This window comes from Felis catus, chromosome D1 (genome assembly GCF_018350175.1).
Source record: "Felis catus isolate Fca126 chromosome D1, F.catus_Fca126_mat1.0, whole genome shotgun sequence".
Classification (NCBI taxonomy): domain Eukaryota; kingdom Metazoa; phylum Chordata; class Mammalia; order Carnivora; family Felidae; genus Felis; species Felis catus.
This window is the reverse complement of record NC_058377.1, coordinates 111,529,315-111,544,683: the sequence shown is the minus strand read 5'-3', so window position 1 is coordinate 111,544,683 and position 15,369 is coordinate 111,529,315.

Genomic DNA, 15,369 nt, shown 5'->3' with positions numbered 1-15,369 from the left:
GGAGGGATGGCCGGGGTCTTTATTATGGGGAACCTCCGAGTTCTGGGGCTCCAGACACTTGCCAGGAGGGGAAAGGGAGGGACAATTTTTTTTCCAGGTGCGCAATTGGGGTTGCACACCCAACGCCCAGCACCCCTGCTCTTGGGTCCCTTGGCCTCGCGCCGTGAGGGCCGGGGGCGGATCGCGGGTCTGGACCCTCTGGGGAGTTCTGGGCATGCGGAGTCCGAGGGGCCCAAAGGGCCGCGGTCTAACACCAAACCCCGCCGGGGTGCGTGCGCGGGGTTCGACCTACTCCCGCGAGTCCTGGGCGATCGGCGGGGGGCCGGGGTGCGGTCCGATTGGGGAGAGATGGGAGGCGAGAGCGCGCGCCCGGGAACCTGGGCCTTGGCTCCGGAGCAGCTCAGGGCCGCGCCGCGCATTCCGCACATTCCCGCCCGGCCTCGGTTCCGCCGCCACGTGGTTGCTCTGCGCGCCGCGCTTACCGTAGGGCTTGGAGAAGGCGCGCATCCGCGGCCCCGGAGCGCGTGCAGACCTCCCAGGGTGCGGGGCGCGGAGGCCAGTTCCAGCCACCCTACCCAGCAGCCCTCGCCTCTCTCTCCTCTGCATAGATCGCTTTTTTGTTGTTTGTTGTTTTTTGTGTTTCTAAACGTAACAAGAGTTGTACTGCTGGAGTGATGACATACTCATTTGTAAAGGCGGGCCGGAAGAGTCTCAGGCCCCACTGCTATTTGTAATTGGGTGACTGTCCATCTGAGGAACACGACCGAACCAGACGAGTGAGTGCCTTCCCAGCGGTGACAAAGCTCGGCAGAGGAGCTGTGGCTTCGGATAGTTTTCTCCTCCTTTTCCTTCTTCAAACTCAGTGGGTGGCTCAGTCGATTGGGAAGCTGGGAGGAGCTTAGCCCATAGGGAAAAGCCCAGTAAGCCGGCTATAACTATTTTTTTTTTTTTGTAAAGTCCTTAAGGGTCTTTTTCTGAGGATCGGTTCCAGATAAAGAGTCCAGCGCATGCCTGGATCCTGAGCAGCAGACCTTGACGGGCAGGATGCCTGCCTCTGCCTCCTGGGTCCCACTGGAACCCATAGGACTGGGGCTAGGCTGAGGTCCCTCCCCCCTGCTGGGAGGGGTGAGAGGGCTCCAGATAGCGCCACCTCTCCCAATCCCCAGTGGACAGATGGCTCTCCCCACAATCACCAAAAGGGGGGATGGGGGTGGGAGGGAAAGGCTGTCCCCCTCCCCCCCCCAAAATGTGAGGCATGCCCATTTTTGCCTAGGACCTACTGCAAGGTTTGGAGAGCCATCCTTCACTCAGTTACCTGTCCTCATTCCTCGCTTCTCCTGCAAGGTACCCCACCCCCAAGCTCATTGCTATCGTGCATTTCACCTTCCAAACCTCAGAAACACACTTGGTGGGTGGGGAAACTGAGGCACCTTATCCAGCCTCATGCGGCCGGCAGCGTGTCTGTGCCCTTAGCCTGCACCTCCCTCGGTGTCGTGGGCACCGTCAGAACAATTTCAGGGGCCTTTGAAGCCGATAAGGATAATAATCTACCTTTTCAAGAATTCACGCAAAGCCCAGCCCTGTTTTCAAGGTATCAGGAAGTTTGCAGCCACGTTTGCGAAGCGGCCAAGCCCGTCACCCACATGCATCTGCCAGGAGCCGTGCGGTCTTGGGGAAACCCCTGTCTTCATGTGTAAAATGGGGTATGGCCTCACTCTTCCCAAGGCCACGGAGCAGAGCGATTAAGGTAATATGTGTGAAGTACTGAGCAGCCCGGCCTGGCCTGGTGTATGTCAAGGCCTGTTAAATGTATTCATTCATGCATTTGTTCTTGTGCAGAAGGAAGGCCATGTGATGCGTGGTGTATGTGGAATTGATTAAACATCTCCGTTTACATTCAGAAAGAGGATGTAAAAACGACTCTCTAGTCTGTAAGCTTGCTTTTACTTGCTGAGTTCTCCTGAGCTGGCCGTGGACAGGAGACCTAAATCCTAGAATGCATTTTTAAATTAAAGAGAAGTCGAGCCGTGTTAATCTTCCCTCCTTCCTTCTCACCCTGGCAAAGGAGTAGACAAGCTTACTTAAAAAGGAAGCGCGTCCATCAGGGGCACAATCGGCCATACAAGAACGAAGGATATAAAGTGGGGGGGGGGGCGGTTCTGCTGGGTCCAAGAGGGCCGGTCCCGCAAGGCACTGCTCAGGTCTCTGGATGAACAGGGCTTGTGCCTGACATCCCTTTGCGTAAAAAGATCCCCTCTCTACTCAAGGGGAAGCGGGGAGGCAATCACAAGTGACATTGGCCAAAGGCGTGGGTCAAAGTGACGTGGCTAGAAGCCGAGAGGCACAAGTGTAACAAACCGGGAGGCTGACCGTGTCAGCCCACGGCCGGGGCACCGCCTGCCCAAGGGGAGGATGGAGAGGGTCAAGGAGCCTGGCTTAAACATTTAAGTGTAGTTGGAGCTTCTAGAGGAGAGAGGGCCCCTGGGCCTGCCCGCCTGGCGGGAGGGGGGGGTGGGATTCCTGTGCCCCCAGGACCCTGGGTATCTATTGCCCTTTGCGCCTTTGGACTGAGCTGCCTGTTTTCCTTCTGACCCAGAGACAAGGCTGGAAGGACCAGCTGGAGGGCTCTCAGGCAAGATGCGACGTTAGATGCAGCGACAGCTGACGTCCCGCCAGCTCCCAGGGCCTTCCCGGCTCCCTTCCCTCTCCTGCTCCAGTACTGAGCATGTAGGACACCCTCAGCAAGGAGCACTTGCCCGGGAGGTGTCTGTCCTTGACCCAGAGGGATGCGCTGACCTTTAGTCCTCACGCTGGGGGCGGGGGACCGACTCCTGGGCAGCCTCGTGACTTGGGAGCCTGTAGGGAGAGGTGGGAGATGCGGAGACGTGGAGTGAGTGGCTGGCTCCTAAGTCCGTGGCGGGGAGGGTGGTGTGGGGATTAGGACCCTGAGCCGGGTGTGGCATAAAGACCTCGGTATTACATCCAGCCCCATGGTGTTTCCTTAGCCGACCATCCACAGAATATTTACCAATACCAGAGAGAAGGGGTGGGGTAGGGTGGGCCAGCTGAGTCCTCAGCCTCTACCTTCAGCCTCAACCCTCCCTTGGCCTTGGAGAGACCGCTGTTACAAAGGGCCACCCACCGGGGGCCTTAAAGTGACGGACATTTGTTCCGTCACGGCCTGGAGGCCAGTGTCCCAAATCAAGAAGCAAGGCCACGCTCCCCCCAGAAGCTCTGGGGGAGGCTCCTTCCTGCCTCTTTCAGCCTCTGGGGGCTTCAGGTGTCCCTGGGCTGGTGGCTGAACCCCTCCAGCCTCTGCCTCTGTCTTCCTGTGGCCACTCTTCTGTGTTCTCTCTTCCTCTCTTATAAGGACACTTCCTTGGATTTAGGACCCACACGGATAACCCGAGATGATAGCATCTCAAGATCCTTCACTTGGTTACATCTGCAAAGACCTTTTTTTTTTTTTTTCCAAATAAGGTCAGATTCGCAGGCTCTGGTGGTGGGGAGGTAGACATGTCTTTTTGGGGGGCACCGTTTAACCCGCTAGGGCTGGGGAGAGGGAGAAACAGGGGGTGTGCTTTGTGGCCGCTTAGAATAGACAGTCACATCCTTGTGTTTGCCAAGGACTTGGTCTGAGTCAGGCCTTCTTAACTGTTTGGGGGCAGGGAGACAGACCTCAAACATGACTGAGTCACAGTCTCTGTCCTCCAGGGGCTTTCCATGGACACCTGAGATATAGTGCCTGGAAATTGCTTCTGAGTGAGAGTTCATGGCCAAATTGGCAGGTGCCTTCGGCAGGCCACCACTGTCCTCTCCGGACATAGAAGTACTGAGCATTCTGATTCCATTAGCATTCGGACGGGGGCGAAGAGAAAGGCTTCACCCAAGAATGAGGAAGGGCACAGAATGAACAGGCAAGGAGGCAGGAGAGAATGTTCTAGATGTTTGAACAGCTCAGAGGAAACCCTAAGGGAGAAAAGCGCAGGGTATTCTCTTCCCTCAAAAGCAAAGAGTCTCGGGGGCCTGGGTGGCTCGACTGGTTGGGCGTCCGACTTCGGCTCAGGTCACGATCTCGCGGTCTGTGGGTTTGAGCCCCAACTCGGGCTCTGTGCTGACAGCTCAGAGCCTGGAGCCTGCTTCGGATTCTGTGTCTCCCTCTCTGTCTCTCCCCTGCTTGTGCTCTGTCTCTCTCTCTCTGTCTCCAAAATAAACATTAAAAAAAAAATTACCCCCTTTACCCCCATTTTACAGATGAGGAAATCGAGGCCGGCAGGCTCATGTGGCCATGGCGGAGCTGGGATGCCTCCTGGCTCTGTCTGACTCTAAAATCCAGGAGAAAGAGGCACATCACAGAGCACCTAGAATCGCGAGGTTCACTTTTTTTAAAAACAGCTTTATTGAGATATAATTTACATAGTGTAAAGTTCACTCATTTAAAGTGTACAAGCCAGTGGTTTTCAGTCTATTCCCAGAGTTGTGCAGCCATCACCAAGAACTCATCATAGGACATTTTCATCACCCCCCAAAGAAGCCTTGTGCCCACGTGGTGGTCCTTGGGTTTTTCCCTCACCCCCCCCCCCGTCAGAATCATGCCCTCCTGAGTGCCCATGAGCAAGGTTTTGTGTGGTTTCTTGTGCCTCTTGTGTAGCGGGGCTCATCCTGAGTGCACCTCCGGTTGGGGGTCGGTTCTCGGGCGTTAGCTCTCTGGGACCCAGGAGACCCGAGACAGACCTGGACACTTCGAGAGAGGATCTCTCAACCATTTGCTGCCTCCTGCCTCACCCTTGTCCCTGCTTCCATATTTCTTCCTTTTCCTTCTGCAGGGAGCTCAGAGTGTCTGGAACCACAGGCATTTATAAGGAATGTTTTTGGCTGTGACTTAAGAGCCTCTGTAGGATCAACTCCTAAGTAGCCGTGCGTCCTAAGTAGCCGTGCGTCCTATGTAGCCGTGCGTCCTATGTAGCCGTGCGTCCTAAGTAGCCGTGCGTCCTATGTAGCCGTGCGTCCTAAGTAGCCGTGCGTCCTATGTAGCCGTGCGTCCTAAGTAGCCGTGCGTCCTATGTAGCCGTGCGTCCTAAGTAGCCGTGCGTCCTATGTAGCCGTGCGTCCTAAGTAGCCATGCGTCCTATGTAGCCGTGCGTCCTAAGTAGCCGTGTGTCCTAAGTAGCCATGTGTCCATCCATGCCCTGTGAAGCTGGAGGGGAGGGTAGACGTTGCCAGGAACCCTGGCACAGGTGTCTACGGTGCCTTGGCTCTGATTCTCACCGACTCAACCCGCACCTTTAGCGTCCCAGATGTAACCCAGGGGGTCAACCTGAAAAAGAGAAAATAATCTTAGGGGCCTCTGTTCAGAACAGGCACCATCCCCACTGTCAAGGAGCGTGGATAAGTGGACCTACCCACAGGGGCCGCGTGAGTCCCGTAACAGGGCAGTGGCTGATGGCGGGGGAGCAGGAAGGAAGAAACCAGGGAACCTCCTGCGAACTCGCCCGAGGGTGATTGCGGGTGTGTATGAGTTACCTACTGCTGTGTAACGAATCAGCCCAGCACCCAGCAACGTACAACAGCTGGCACTTTCTCGAGCAGTGGCTGAAGGTCAGGAAGCCGGGAGACGCCTGGTCAAGCGGCCTGGCTCCAGGTGCCTCGTGAGGCTGCAGTGAGGTGTCCGCGGGGCTGCCTCACCTCCTGGTCCTCACACACGGCTCGGAAACAGAGACAGCCCAAATCAGAGGCTGCAGCCTTTCACGGCCTCGTCGGAAAGGTGGAATGCTATCGCTCTGCCACATGCTGTTGGTCACGTAGACCGGTCCTGGAGCACTGTGGGGGGGGGGGGGGGGGCGCTGCACAGGGACGTGAATGACGCAGGAGGCCATTCCGGAGGCTCGTGGAACCGGGTGGGGTTTCCAGGTTGAGGAAGTGCGGGCATAGGGGCACAGGTGGGGACAGAGCCGTGGGCGCAGTGGGAGACGTTGAGTTGTGCCTGGTCTAGGTGCGGCTTAAGCTGATTGTTTCCCGCACGAATCCCACAACTTTGTCCTTGTCAGGTGCACATGCAAGTGCGGGGCTGTGTCTGTTCTGTCCCTGAAGTCACGGGGTCTGGTGACAGGGCCCGGGCCGAGGCAGTCATCCACAGAGTCGTGGTGGGGACGGTACAGAGTCCTCGCGGGGCAGGACGTGGGGCGTGTCTTACTTCCCCCCGTTCCTGCCTGTTTTCTGCCTCTGGGTTTCCTTTTCTACCTAAATCCGTCAGCGCTGGTGTTTGTTGATTGCCACAGAACCCGACGAGCCGGGCACCAGCACTGAGAGCGCTCGCGTCCGGCGGGACCCGCGGCTCCCCTGCCACATATGAGCCTGTGAGAGTCACCCTTGAGGCGAGCTCGTGTCCGATAACCGGGGGAGGGAGGGGACAGAACTTCTGGTGTATTCGGAGGATGAGAGAACATTAAGGGGAAAAAGCAAGATACAAACATATCCAGGCATCACTAGCTCAACTGTAGGACAGACACAGCTGGTTCGAAGGACGTAGGACGAGACAGGAGGAGCTGAGACTTGAGGGGGGAGGGGGGATGGGAACGATGTTTTCCCCTTCCGTCTATATTTTAGTTTAGTTTTATGTTCTTTTTTGTTTTTCTGTTTAGATAGCGCATGACTTTTGTTTGTTTATTTATTTGAAAGAGAGAGGACGCAAGTGAGGGAGGGGCAGAGAGAGAGAGAGAGAGAGAGAGAGAATCCCACAAAGGGGAGAGAGAGAGAGAGAGAGAGAGAGGAGTGGAGCTCACCCAAAGCAGGGCTTGTGTTTTACTCGAAGCGGGGCTCGAGCTCTCCCGACGTGGGACTCGAACTCACGAACCGTGAGATCATGACCCGAGCCCCGCAGGTGCCCTTATTTTTATATTCTATGTGTTTTCCATCCACTGTATTCTCTTATGAACAAATATTATTTTAGAAACGAGAAAAAGGAATCCAACCAGAAACAACTCCAAAGATACTCGGGTGTTTTCCAGCAAACCCCCCCCCACCGATCCCCCCGTGGTTGTCCCTGAACCAGACCCTGTAGTTCATCAGGCAGTAACCACATGGGGATCCTTTCCATGTCGGATGAGCGGCCCCGGCCCCAGTCATCAGCTCGGGAGAATCCTAAATTCTCAGGACAAATTCTTCCAGCGGACGAAGGAGCAGGAGGCTGGTGTTAGGTAGAGTTTAGTCGGCCCCAGGGTAGGCACTTCGTAAATGCGAGGCCAGGCCTTCCCAGCACCGGGTGGTGACCACTTAGGAGCCGGGGAGGCCTGGACTCTGCCTCCTAGGATGCCAGGCGTGGGCCGACAGCGGGAGGGGTGCAAACGGGAACCACCAGATGCAGCCTAAAATGTGCCACGCTCTCTCTCTCCTCTTTGGCCACCTGGGCTGGGGCCGAAAGAGCGGCCATCTTTCCTGAGTAAACTTAAAAAAAAAATGGGGCTCCTGGGGGGCTCCGTCGGTTGAACGTCTCACTCTTGGTTTCAGCTCAGGTCACGACCTCACGGTTCGTGAGTTCAAAGCCCTGCATCGGGCCCTGTGCTGACAGTGCAGAGCCTGCTTGGGATTCTGTCTCTCTCTCTCTCTCTCTCTCTGCCTCCCTCCCCTGCTTGTGCGCGCTCTCTCTCTCTCTCTCTCTCTCTCTCTCAAAATAAGTAAAAACTAAAACCGAAACAGAGCACCCACAACGCCGCTTTCATTAGCGCCCCCCAAGAGCGAAACACTTAGGTATTAAGTCCAACAGGACACGTACAAGATGTACCCGGCGAAACGCACGGAGCTCTGATGAGCGAAATCAAAGATCTGACCAGATGAGGGGAGATTCCCGTCCACGCCTGGGAAGACCACCGGTCAAGCTATCGGCTCTTCCCAGCTTGGTGTGCAGGTTCGAAGCAGTTACGATCCGGCTCCCGGCGCGTTATTCTGCGGACGTTGGCACACCGATGCTACAACTTCCTTGGAGACGCGAAAGACGCACCACAGCCAGCTCAGTGCTGAAGCCAGAAGGCCCATGTTCCTCAACTTCAAGACTGACCATAAAGCCGGCTCGTAGAGTAGAGCCCCGGTTGTGACCATCGTCCCCGGGTCTGTGTACCTGCTCCCTTCCCCCACCCGCCCTGCCTGCCGCCCTTGAGCACTCTGCCTCATGATGTCACTCCCCGGCGGGTGCCCTCGGCAGCTGCCCAACCCCCTCCCCCGCCCAGAAGATGTTCTACAATCACCAGCCCGGCCCTCCCAGGAGCCCACGGAAGGGAGAGCCCCCCACGAGCCTGGCCTCCAGGGAAGACCTCTCCTGGGAGCCTTTGGAGTCTGGAAAAGCGAGCTCTGGGCTTTGACACAGAGGCGGGCTGAGGCCTGGGGATCTGTCTGCCAAGGAGGCTCTCGGAAATCCCAAGAGCCCAGGGGCTCCTGGCTTTCGGGGTCCCCTTGACGACGTGCCCCGCACCGGAGCACCAGGGCCCCAGGATGGTCCCAGGCCGACCTTGGCGGGGCGGGGGAGGCGTTGCTGGCCCCCGTCCGGGGCCCTCCGCGTGGGCGTTTGTCGTGGGACCCCGGCTTGCGAGGCACAAACCCTCGTCGCAAGAGTGCGGGGAGGAAAGTACCGGGAGGCTGCCCGGGAACTTTGCAAAATTGGGAAAGTGAGCATGTTCCCTGTAGCAGAGCGCGTTGGGCCGTCCCCTCGCCCCTGATTAAGGGGAACTGGTGTTTGTGGGGGCGTTCAGCAAGAGGCCTCTGATTGGGAGACAATTTTGTGGCTTTGGCCTGTAATTTGGATTCGAGGGATTGGGCACAGTTAATGTGATAAACTTGCAAACCTCCGCCTGGGACCAGACGCCGCCCGCACAGGGGGGCCATCAAAGCTGGCGGTGCAAAGGCTCTGCTCCTGGGGCCGCGGCCGGCCGGGGAGGCTGGGCCCTCTCATGGCTGGCTTTGAAAATCCGGGAAGACGAGCCATCGGTCTCGTTCACCGCCGAGATGGAAATGCACGCCGCCGTCGGCTTTCGTTTCTGTTAGATGTGGGTGTTCGAGATTATCCGCGTCCTCAACTATAAACTTTTTGAGGCAGACGGGAACCATCCTTAGCCCACCCGGGGGCCTGGCACGCTCTCGGGCTTCGCACAGCTATGCTGGACCAGAGAAGGGAGGAAGGAAGGGTTAGAAGATGTGTGTTTGGCTTGAAGAGCGATGGCCACGGGCCCGTCCAGGTCGGGTGTTTGCCCCAAGAGATCTTCCTGATGGCCAGGGTCATCCTAATGTCACCAGGAACACAAGGGCTCTTTGTGGCTAGTGACCACATCAGTACATTTCTCCTGCTTCCTAAATCACCGAGGTTGGGCCACGGAGAAGACAGACAGACGCTAAGCGTCTGTGTGCGCGTGTGTTAAATGTTGCGGGTAAATTGGGAAGAGGGCAGAGATGGTTGGGGAGGCGGACGGAGAGACGGATGGGAGTGGGGAGAGGGAGGGGGGTGGGGGTGGGGTGGAGGAGTCAGTAGCCACCTGTGGGACCCCCTCGCTGTCCCTTCAGGCTCCCCGGACCTGCATTCCCCACCGTCGCCCTCGAGAACATGCGTTCTACACTGGCACCTGTATAGTTTCCGATGGTCTGGTTTTATACCTGTGTGTCTTTGGTTCGGCTCCCCCTGCCTCCCGTGTGACCAAAGTGGGGTCAATTCCCGGCTCCCCTCCATCTGGCCGGGGGAAGGGCAGGAATTTTCCAGCAGGCACCCTTACCAGGACACAGAAGGCAGACAAACCAGCAGCCCAGGAGACTCCAACAGACGCGACTGAGTTTCTACGGTGCAACTTTCTGGTCCCGACTCAAAGTCAGATCTAATCAGGGGCCGGTCGGTTAGCTGAGCTGACACTATCGATGGGGAAGCAGGCTCCGTTTCTTCCCCTTCCTAAAGGTTAACAAAGATACGCAAACATCTAGGGCTAAGTATACCTTCCGGTGTGACTTTAGCAGGGCATGTGATTTTTGATAACATCTCTGGACCCGATGATAATGGAGTCCAAGTTGGTTTTCCCAGTTAAACGGGGACCCTGAGCGATGGCAACCAGGGGAGCGGGGCTCCAGTGATGAACCACCACGCTCTCCTGCCCAACTCTGCACAGTGACTTCAAGAAGAAATAGAAAGAGCCTGCTCATCTACCTGGCCAACCAGAGGGGGCCTACCATTTACTAACTACAGCTGAACTGGGTAAGCTTTCCTACGCTGGGGTAAATTCAGGTGGCTTCAAAGTTTGCACTCTTAGAAATAACATCCTTGTACAAAACACGTCTCTTTTGCTCAGTCTGATTTCCAGCAGTCTCGTGAGACTGCCCTGTGAGGCGTTCATAAAGTTACCGTAAAAAGATCGGGAGATCAGGGGCGCCTGGGTGACTCAGTCGGTCGGTTAAGCATCCGACTTCGGCCCAGGTCATGATCTCACGGCTTGTGGGTTTGAGCCTCGAGTGGGGCTTTGTGCTGACAGCTCAGAGCCCGGAGCCTGCTTCTGCTTCTGTGTCTCCCTCTCTCTCTCTGCACCTCTCCTACTTGGGCTTGGTGTCTCTCTCTCTCAAAAATAAATAAACATTAAAAAAAATTAAAAAAAAAGATTCTGAGATCAAATTCATTGAGTCAATCCCACCTGCTCTCGGAGATTCTCAGTGCACGTTGTGCGAAAAGGCACTGAGAAGTCCTGCAGCACAGAGGCATGCTTGCTGGTGACCAGGACACCTTTTGTGTCACATCTGTGGACATCCTTCGCCAGGCTTCCAAAAGTCTTGCTTGGGAAACACTACCTCGGAGCATATTTTCAAAAGTCACGTAAAAGAGTACAAATGGCTTGTCTTTTCTCCTCAGTGGGACGAAAAGGGCGGTCAGAGTACTCGCCGGACAGAAGCAGATTGTGGTGGGCACTGTCGGTGTGTGTGTGTGGGGGCGGCGCTGATTTCCTGCGGCTCCCTCACCCCAGGGCCCTACCACTTTGTTTCTTTTCGGCTGGATTAACAGCCGCGATCGTGACACTTCCATATTGTTCAGCGTTGTTTAATTGCCGGTGAAGAAGCTTTGCAGTTTTCCACATGCCTGTTTGTTATCTGAATCTTCTGGTGTAGAATTTGTATTTCCTTCTTCTTTGACCGCTTATTGAGTTGAGACTGGATATCGATCTCGTATATTTTATTTATTTATTTATTTAATTTTTTTTTCAACGTTTTTTATTTATTTTTGGGACAGAGAGAGACAGAGCATGAACGTGGGAGGGGCAGAGAGAGAGGGAGACACAGAATGTGAAGCAGGCTCCAGGCTCCGAGCCATCAGCCCAGAGCCTGACGCGGGGCTCGAACTCACGGACCGCAAGATCGTGACCTGGCTGAAGTCGGACGCTTAACCGACTGCGCCACCCAGGCGCCCCTCGATCTCGTATATTTTATAGTGACGGTTCCTTCATAGACCTGGAGGGTTCACCATATTTATCTATGTTTATTCCTCACGTTCCACACCCTTGCTGTAACTCTTTTTTTGCATTTCATCACTCAAAAATACGGTTATAGAAGAAGCTCATTTTTTAAATTTAATTTACATCCAAGTTAGTTAGCATCTAGTGCAACAATGATTTCAGGAGTAGATTCCTTAGTGCCCCTGACCCACTTAGCCCATCCCCCCCCCCACACCCCCTCCAGTAACCCTCTGTTCTCCATATTTATGAGTCTCTTATGCTTTGTCCCCTCCCTGTTTTTATATTATTTTTGTTTCCCTTCCCTTATGTTCATCTGTTCTGTGTCTTAAAGTCCTCATATGAGTGAAGTCATATATTTGTCTTTCTCTGACTAATTTCACTTAGCGTAATACCCTCCAGTTCCATCCACGTAGTTGCGAATGGCAAGATTTCATTCTTTTTGATTGCCGAGTAATACTCCATTGTATCTATATACCACACCTTTATCCATTCATCCATCGATGACATTTGGGCTCTTTCCATACTTTGGCTGTTGTTGATAGGGCTGCTGTAACCATGGGAGTGCGTGTGTCCCTTCGAAATAGCACACCTGTATCCCGTGGATAAATGCCTAGTAGTGTAATTGCTGGGTCATAGGGTAGTTCTATTTTTAGTTTTTGGTGGACCCTCCACACTGTTTTCCAGAGTGGCCTCACCAGCTTGCATTCCCACCAACAACGCAAAAGAGATCCTCTCCGCATCCTCGCCAACATCTGTCATTGCCTGAGTTGCTCATGTGATGAGCCATTCTGGCCCGTGTCAGGTGGTGTCTCACTGTGGTTTTGATGTGTATTTTCCTGATGATGAGTGATGTGGAGCATGTTTTCATGTGTCGGTCGGCCATCTGGATGTCTTCTTTGGAGAAGTGTCTGTTCATGTCTTTTGCCCATTTCTTTTCTGGATTATTTTTTGGATGTTGAGTTTGATAACTTCTTTATAGATTTTGGATACTAACCCTTCATCTGTCATTTGCAAATACCTTCTCCCATTCCGTCGGTTGCCTTTCAGTTTTGCTGATTGTTTCCTTCGCTGTGCAGAAGCTTTTGATTTTGATGAGGTCCCAATAGTTCATTTTTGTTTCTGTTTCCCTTGCTTCCGGAGACGTGTTGAGTAAGAAGTTGCTGCGGCCGAGGTCAAAGAGGTTTTTGCCTGCTTTCTCCTCGAGGATTTTGATGGCTTCCTGTCTTACACTTAGGACTTTCATCCATTTTGAGTTTATTTTTGTGCCTGGTGTAAGAAAGTGGTCCGGGTTCATTCTTCTGCGTGTCGCTGTCCAGTTTTCCCAGCACCACTTGCTGAAGAGACCGCCTTTATTCCATTGGATATTCCTTCCTGCTTTGTCAAAGATGAGTTGGCCATACGTTTGTGGGTCCACTTCTGGGTTCTCTATTCTGTTCCGTGGACCTGAGTGTCTGTTCTTGTGCCAGGACCATACTGTCTTGATGATGACAGCTTTGTGATACGGCTTGAAGTCGGAGAAGCTCATTTTTAAAAAACATATTCAAGCCCTTCCGTCTTGTCTCCAATGAAATACTTCTATTTCTTTTCTCAGAATTTGCTTCTTTTACATGGATGGGAAAAACGCTATTCTGTGTTCCTTTAAGCTTGTTAGAATAAATCTGAGAAAATAAAATATTCCCGACATACAAGTAGTACATGTTCATAATGGAAAACAAAAATAAGAAAAAAGAGAGAGCGAGAGAGCGAGAGAGCACTTGTAATATCACCGCCCAGATCCATTGGCCATACTTTTTTGTAGCTCTTCTCAGACTTTTCTCAGGGCTTATATACGAGTGTAGAAATCTTTCAAACTTTAATAATTTCTTCCAGTGAGCACACCCATGTACGTGCATGTACACACATGTTTACACGTGCACGAGCACACACCTGTGCGTGCACACACCCTTCTCCCTCCCGCTGCTTCAAGGGGAATTTTGGAATTTCAAGGGCAATTGTGGATCTCACCACGAATGGATCGTATTCCTAAAAGTACCGGTGAAAAAGCTCCGGGCTTTCGTAAATCGGATGGTGTGCAGGGCAACGGGCTCGTTGGGCAGAGAAGCCCCGACTCGTGGTTTTTGCCGATTGATCTCTGGGGTGTAAACTGACCCCCCACCCCAAACCCTGCCGAGTTCAAGCTCTGAATGACCTTCACGAGGGCTTGTGAATTTCCTGGATTTTTTTAGCCATCAGCTCTCACCTGTCGGCAGGGACGGGCTCATCACCGTTACTGTTTCTTCTCTCTGTTTCCTGTTTCCCTCTTCGTAGGCTCTTATCATGGCCGTTGAATAAGCGTTTTGCGTTCCCCGCGTAAACAGATACGCAGTTACTTGATTTTTAATTGCTCTCGAAACCTCTTCTATGTTACATGCACATTCTAGTTGCGTGATATGCCCGTAAGGCACGGTTGATACACTTTTTTTTTTTTTTTTTTTTTTACGTGCCATCATCTTCCCGAATTGGTTTATGAGGCTCTGGTTTTAGGAAAGGGTTGAAACGGCTCAAGGGAGGGCGGGTGAGGCTCAGGTCTGCATCGGGGTGGGAACGGCAGCCGGAACCACGGGCGGCTGGACCTGGTAGGCGAGACGGGGGCTTTGTTGAGAGGGGGGCATTCTGAGAGCGGAAAGACCCTTGCCCTGTCCCCCTACGGCACCCAGGAAAGCGGCAGGCGCCCGACAGGTTGGCTCTGAAGGCCAGGCTCGGGGTTGGGGAAGGGGGTCTGGGGTGGGACTCAGGTCATCGGAGCCCCGTGTCCATACCGGGCGTGGCAGGATAGAGCTCCCCGTCAGACGACCAGCGAGGCCAGCTTGCGGGTGACCCAGATGGCCCAAAGGTCAGGAGCTTCCGTCCCATCCCAGGATTGTGTAAGGGGATCACCCCGGCTTGACCTGTTCAGCCAGGACTTGGCCCGGGACCCCACATTCCTGGTGGTGCCGCCATTTTACATCTGCCCCGGCCACCTGTGTGTCCAGACTCCTGACACCGCCCCCCACCTCCCCACCTGCAGCCTCCCCGTTGGGGCGGGTCCTCCTCCCATCCCTCCAGCTCCAGCAAAAAGTTGGCGGTCAACCCTGGCCCACGTTTCCACTCACACCCACGTCTAGGCCAGCGGCAAGGCCTTTCCGCCTCGCTGCCCAAGTCGGTCTAGACCCTGGCCACCCCTCACCCCTCCCTTGCCGTTCTTCTCCGTGAGCCGCCATGGCCTCTGGGCCGGATCATGGTGATGTCCCCCCCCCCCCCCCCAGCCATGGCTCCTCGGTCGCCGAGTCAGGCTGCGTCCCGCTGTGGGAACAGAATCACCACCCTCGCTGTCGGAGACAGCGAAGCCTTCTCGCTCGTTTGTCGAGTGGGTCAGCGAGGGGCTCAGCTCCGGGCCGTCCCAGGGGCCCAGGCACGACTGTCTCAGACGAGGTGGCGGGTCACGGAGCCAGAGGGGGCACGTAGCTGACCAAGCGTGCTCTGGCTTTGAAAGTGCCCGTTGGGGAGGGACACTGCTTTTGCAGATGCTTTACTGGTCTTCAAGTGCAGTCCTGTCCTGTGCTGGAGGGAGACAGGGCTGGAGCATTCGCGGCTGGCTCCAATCCCCCTGCAGCCTCTGCAAGCGGTTCCCCATGTCGCTCAGAGGAAAGCCAGGGTCCTCCAATGCCCCCAGGTCCTGTCCTTCTTCACCCTTCCTGCTCTCCCTGTCCTTCCCCACTGTGATTTCCTGTGGCCCAGCCTCCTGGCAGGTCTCCCGGCACATCAGACAGGCCCCTGCCTCAGGACCTTTGCACTGGCTGCTCCCCCAGCTCTCAGCACAGCTGGCTCTCTCATGGACTTGAACTCTCCAGATGTGACCTTCTCAGTGCAGCCTTCCCTGCCCAGA